This window comes from Volvox carteri, assembly GCF_000143455.1.
Source record: "Volvox carteri f. nagariensis unplaced genomic scaffold VOLCAscaffold_63, whole genome shotgun sequence".
Lineage (NCBI taxonomy): Eukaryota > Viridiplantae > Chlorophyta > Chlorophyceae > Chlamydomonadales > Volvocaceae > Volvox > Volvox carteri.
Window position 1 is genome coordinate 342,386 of NW_003307606.1, and position 6,799 is coordinate 349,184.

Here is a 6,799-nt window from a genome sequence, read left to right on the forward strand (position 1 = left end):
GTATGCCTATGGGCATGACCATGGTGCCAACCAGCGGGGTGCCGTCCTTCATACCGCTGATGCCGGTAGGGGCCAGCCCTGGGGCCGCCACGGAGGTGATGTTGGCGGCCATGGCGGCGGCTGGTGGGCCGGGGGGCCAGGTGTCCAGCTCGGGACTAATGGCCATGGGACCTGGCAAACAGCCCATCAAGATGACCAACATCGACTTTTCAGGTGCGGGAAGAGGGATGGCGTCGCGATCGTGGATTTGGGGTTGGACTCGGGAGGCACAGGGGAAACCAAACAGATTGCTGGCGCAAACTGCAGATCCAAATACCGTATGCAGAGGTGGGGTATGGTGAGGAGGTTGTAGGGTGTTTGCATGTGGGGTGGGTTGGGGGATAAGACGAACCACTGGCGAATGGAGCATGGGTTGGGTTGGGGGCGTGGGAGTAAGGGGAAATGACAAGTGGACCCTGGCGTGGTGGTAGGAGGGCGTGGAGAAGGAAGGAATACGGGAAACTCGGCTTTCTGATTTATCACTGCTAAGTTACCAATTATTTAACCCAACCCATTTTACAGCCATCACTCTGAGCTCACCATCCGGCCCATGCAGCCAAAAACCCCACCCGTCCTTCCCGCGTCCCTCTTGTACTCCCACTGCCCCCCTCCCGTTGCGTACCCCCGGCCCAACAGGCATGACCAATTCCCCGCCGCCCAACTTTGCGGCCGCGCCACAGCCTGGGACAGCGGGCTCTGTGCCCTCCATTCAATCCAACACACTCGTACTGACGGGACCGGCGTCTTTCGGACTGGAAGGCGTGGGCATCGGGGGCTGTATGGGCTCAGCCGGCGGGCCAGGCGGCATGGGGCCAGCCGCCGTGTGGCCGGGAATGGGCAACGGGGGCCAGGTAAGAGGGGGAGTGACGCGGGGGCGGCACAATGGCAAAGTAGGCGAGCGGACAGGAGTTGTTAGGGAGTGTTTGTTACGCGACCTTGGAATGGGGCCGCTTGATGGCGAGTTGGATGTTATGGGGTTTTGTAGGGTTTGAGAGCTGAATGTGGCCTGGGTGAAATTCGGAGCAAGAAACTGATGGCGCCTGAGAGCGGCGATAGGGAAAGAAGGGGAGCCGACATGGTAACGTGGTTCGGATGGCCTAGTCGTGCACCACGCCGGCAGCGGAGTTGACTGCTTGCTCGTCAGCACAGCAAGGATGGGCTCTGCCGTGAAAGCCTTGAAAGCTGCTGGGCCGGAAAACCGCACGCGTTAAGGTGGAGGATAACGGCTCAGCCGATTATGACTTTGGCTTCGCCCCCTTGACCTGCTCGTTCGCGCACGTGCAGGTCAGCAATCGCGGTGTGGCTGGACGCAACCCAGCTGTTATCATGGCAGGCGGCACAGGTAGCAGCGCTTCGGCGCTGTCGCTGGCGGGCCGAGGTACCGGCGCCTCGCCGATGTCCGGATCCTCGCCGCTTCGCAAGGGCCCCGTGGCAGCGCCCGGCCGCAGCCCCGCTGGATACAAGTAGTTACCAGGCTGAAAGCAGCGAAGATAGCGTCTCGTGCTGTCCACCAGGCTTTAATTGCCAACTCTTTGGAAGTACCAGCTGATCCGAGCTTCTATCCGTACTTGGCATATGTTGCTTGATTCAATTCTCACATTTGGTTGCACGCTATCCGGCGTTGATCACGGGCGGCTGTAGGATGCCTAGCGGGATATAATCGCGATGCTGCAGGGGTGGGGGCTAAAACTGGCTCCCGGTTTGCGGCCGTGCTTGGACCGGTTGAGGGGCGCCGCTGCAATGGTGCAGCAACACTGTATGCACTTCTGTATGCACGGTTGAGGCACACACGTCAAGTATGTGACCGAGTTGTGCTAGCGGTCCAACATGCAGGGCGCCAGTGAAATCTCTTCATGTTGTGTTTGGCATGCCCACGCCAGTCGTTGTGCTCTGCGTCGCCAGTTACCAGGTTATAACCCAAGGAAATGCAGGGACGAGCTGTTTTATTATATAAAGGGCAGACGTGCACCGTGCAGAGTTTACAGTGTGGAAGGCAAGACCGGCACCGGTACGGACGTTTGATTTATTCGACAGCTGAAGTTATGGAACTATGTATGCCGTTCCATAGCGGCCTGTAAAAAATTTGCACGTTAGCATGTCACATGTTTAAAAGCATACATGCTGCCGATAGCATTGAACTTTACCGGTGAACATGGGAACGCAAGAAGCGCAAGGGTTTCTACAAGCCACATCAGAGAAACTAGGTATGCATGTGCCGTTATAAAAACTCAAGCATACGTTTCACGTCATATCGACAGCTTGACAGCTTCCATCTCCTGTCGTGCAGTCCATCCATTAGCTGAAGTTCGCCGCCGTGCTGTGCAAAGCCTGGACTTCAAGTTAAAGCACCGCTTGCTGGGCTTGGAAGATGTTGCGAAAGTAAGCATGGTGTTGCACGCAGATGCGGAGTCCAGTGCGCCATCGGCCCTGCAGGGTTTGCAGACCGTGTATGCGAATCCTTGGAAGCGTTCATCGGGGCACTAAATCACTACACAACACAGCGTAAGGCATAAAGCTCCATAAAATATACTTATGGGGTGCATACACAGCCTGAAAGGACAGAGCCGATAACATCTGCCTTCAAACATGGTACATAGTCCGCACAGCGTCAGGCTCATCACATGACAACCCTAGGAGCTGAACCACGCACTCACACCCATAGTCATGACGCACACCCTTGCCTTGCACAATCCACAACCGGTTTTTTTACACGCGCTTGCCTCCAAGTTTACCGCTGGTGTCCCCACATCCGATCCCCCATGCCCTCAGGATCGCACTGCCCTGAAAAGCTTACTGGGTAAGTCAAAGAAACCGTCAGCAAAACTTTTTTACGCGGCACAGTCCGTAAGACGACGATAATTAAGCAAGCACGCCGCGTTGAGCAGCCAACCAACCAGATCAGCCGTAACCCTGGCTGCTACCGACCGATCCGATCCCCGCGTCTAACACATCTACCCTCGGCGCCCTATGCTTCCATACACAACCCTCTAGGCCCGTCCACCACGCTAAGCCACGCCCGACACGCCATGCATATTCCCTCTCCCTGTATTAGCAACCTCCGCACCTCCAATGCCACTCTTTCCGTGGACCCTCCAACCGCGTTGCTTCCTCCAACAACCAATCTCTCCCCGTTATCGGAACCCGACCGCCGCTACATGGGTGGAAGGCTGCCTACAGCACCCGGACAATGGCGAGCCTACGGACGTGGTGGTGCTCATGCTGCTGGCCCAGGTCGCAGCTGACACACCCCAAGCAGCCCGGCAGCTGCTGCACCTCGGTGCGGAGCCGCTGCTCGGGCAGATGCAGGCGGGCCGCACGGGGGAGGTCCAGGCGGCTGCGCGCCACGCCTTCGCGGCCATACTGGCGGCCCCTCGGCTGGCGGTGAGGTGGAGCTGTGGCAATCGGGGGGGAAAAGGAGGGGTGGGGAACGGGGAAAGGCGGCGAAGGGAGAGAAAGCTTCACTGGTTTCGGGATGGTGACACCCCCGGGGGCACCCGGCTAGCCAGGCCACGGTAACCAGAGCGTGTCTGGCACTACCAGCAAGCGAACTGGGCACGGATGCTGCCGCATCACCTGTTACATGGGGAGACCCCATCTCACTGGTGTCCGCATGGTCAGACAGGCAAGGCGGATGGACGGCGGGGTACAGGATCGTGGGGTCACCCGTCCCCCATCAGGGTAGGAATGGCGCCTCCCCTCTGCGGTCGATGGTCTGCGGGCCCCGCGCAACAGACACTCGGGACCAACGCCGTGCGTGCGACAGATGTAGGATTCTTATCCGTCCTGTTATTGCATGGCATGCCATGTTCAACTACGCAAAAGGTCATCCACGCCCCGTGGCCCTGGGCGACACCGCAGGTGTCATCCTCCATGCCCCCAATACCGTCGCTTATATCCGCCACCGGTAAGAAAGAAGGTCCCAGTAGCTCTTGGACCGCCCCCGGGCGGATGCCGGTCAGGGTCCTGAGGGGAGGTGGACTGAGCCTGTGTTGCTGCAGGTTCTTTCCTTAGGCCATGCCAGGAGGGTTTGACTGGCACGGAGGTGCGACTGGGACAGTAGGGGTCCTCCGCGGAAGCAGTAAGCTCTGCGCCTGCGCCAGAGCTTCTAGAAGGGAGGCAATAGAAGGGGGGCGATGTCCCATGGGGACAGGGCATTGCTTAGCGCGCAGGGGAGAAAGCCCAGCCCGGCGCATTGGATGTCCAGCCCCAACCGATGCCGATGTGCACCTTCAACACCCGTCTCCCTAACTCCTGCGTTTAACAAGGTGGTAAAGTGATCCCGAAATACATGCAAGTCGTCAATTGTGCAACGCTCCTTGAGTTGCCCTCCCAACGCCCGCCATAGTGCGCGCTGATCGTGCCTGCACCTAACCATAAACTCACGCATTCTCTCGGCATCGTATGCTGCTCGGGCACGACGTTTGGCACGATTCATTGCGTTACGTGCCTTGCAGAACGCTTCCCACAAAAAGCCTGAATTATTCTCGACCCTGCCAGGGCCAAGCCGCACCCTGCAAGCAAGCATGTGTTGCCGGGCGCTTTGGCATTCCTCATTCCACCATAATGCACCACCCCCCGCTTGCATACCCTCAGGCCTGCGACCCGCAAATACCGAAACAGCACTTCCAGGGCCAGATCCGATGACCCAAATCCGCGTTTACGCCCATCTTCCGGCTCTGCAACCTCAATCCTTACCTGCTCCTGTCTGTCACTGCTCGTGCACCTTTGGCTTCTTCCCTCCTCAGAAACGCCGGGGCCGCCATCGTCGTCATCCGTCATGAGCCGCTGGGCGCCCCAGCACACGGTCCTTCCCACGACAAGTGCCGCCTCTGCGGGGCCCCGTTCGGTCCTCCCCCACTCCATGGGCAGCCCGGCCCGTGCGACCGCCATGACGACGACGACATCGACGGCAATAACGACTCTGGCGCTGCTCCCGGCCCATTCGGCCACACCAGCGTTCACCTACTCTCCGGCCTCAGTCAAACAGCAGCAGCTGCAGCAGCAGCCATGGAGTTGGGACGACTCCCCAGCAGGTACGGAGCGATGGTAGTGTGGTGCCGGGGTGTCCTTACCTCCTTTTCCTTCCTCACTTGCGGTCGAGTTTTAGTGGAGCCACGCACCGTTATGTGGGGCCCCTGGCTTGTGAAGGTTTGGAGGGGGTACTGGTGCACTGTGTGCGAGATATGTTTGCTTGTTTGTGTCTCTTTTAGCTGGGGGGGCGTCTAGTCATATAGATTAGTAAGTGGGTGCAATTCGGATAGGTGGGCTGGATGTCCTTACTGGCCCTGTGGTGCTCTCTATGGGTCCTTGCTCTGCACGTGACACCGCCAGGCACAAGGGGCTGCCTGCCCACCGGCCGCTTAAGGTTTGTAATCTGGGGCTGCTGCTGTTGCACGTCCTCATCTCCCCCTTACCCATTACGAATTAGAGGAGGAGATTGCGGGGGGATGAGGAGTGTGTCTCTGCACGTGTGGTTGCTCGGTTGCGAAATACATCGCGCAGGTGCTGCTGCCAGCAGCAACTCAACACCTGCTGTCTGGTCGGCTGCCCGATGCACCACCGCCGGTGGGCAGGTGGCAACGGGCTCGACTGGCGGGGGAGCTGTTGCAGCGCGGGGCCACACGGCTGGAAGGCACCGGTACCACCATCACCACCGCCACCACCACATCCCCAGTGGTAAGTGCATTCAGCAATGAAGTGCACAGCGCAGCGGCTTTGGTGTGCTTTCTTTGGACTTTGGCGCCGTGCTGCTGACATATACACACGTAAACACACACACACACAGATAGCACGAAGAAGTGCATCTCTCGCCTACCCATTGCGTTGATATGTCGACATCCTCACGTCGTCCTTACTCGTCACCGTGTCCAGCTTCATTTAGCGCCCTCCCTCTTTTCGTCCACCCATCTCCCCGCCTCCAGACGATCACAAGCCACCAACAGCAACTACCACCCAAGCCGCCGGCAGCCCCCGTGACTGGCTTCTGGCGCACGTGCACCTGGGACCGGCGGATGACCAGGATCTGTTCGAGCTGTCGCTGCGGCTCAAATGCATGACCGACCCGCGGGTCGCTCTGCCCGCTCTCATCCAGCTGCACGGCAGCTGCCTGGTGGACCTGCCGGTCGAAGCTGTGGTCACACGGCACGGCATCGTGGTACGTTGATGGATGAGGCGGCTCACCGTGATAATTTCCTTGCTGTGTCCTGGCCCGATAACCTTATGTACACCCCGCCCACCACCGCAGGACCACCTGCTCGTGCTCATCTCCGCTGGCGGCTCGCCCCCGGAGCTGGTGACGCTAGCGGCAAAATGCCTGATGAGGATGGTGGTTCTGCTCAAGCGCGCCATGCTGCTGTCAACCGACCCAATGTACATTACCCCAGCATCGTCGTCGTCGTCGTCATCATCATCATCCCTTTCCTCCCAGTCCGCCACCAACGCAACGTCCATGCCAGCATCGGCAAATCTCTCGCGGGCCTCGGTCATGGGTGCCACAGGTCTGGCGCCACCATCAGCGCCGTCTGGTGCCTGGGCCAGTCCACCTTGGGCATCCCCTGGTCCCGAATCCTCCACACTCCGCCCGACACAACAATCCGAAGTGACAACACCTGCAGCGGCGGCAGCAGCAGCGACGGCAACGTTGTCCCCGGAGGGCTCGGGTGCGCAGCAGCAGCAGCAGCGGCTGTTGCCGCAGCCCATGCCCATGCCCATGCCGCCGCATGCAGCTGCCGTCCTGCATCATGGTGGCGGCAGCGGCGGC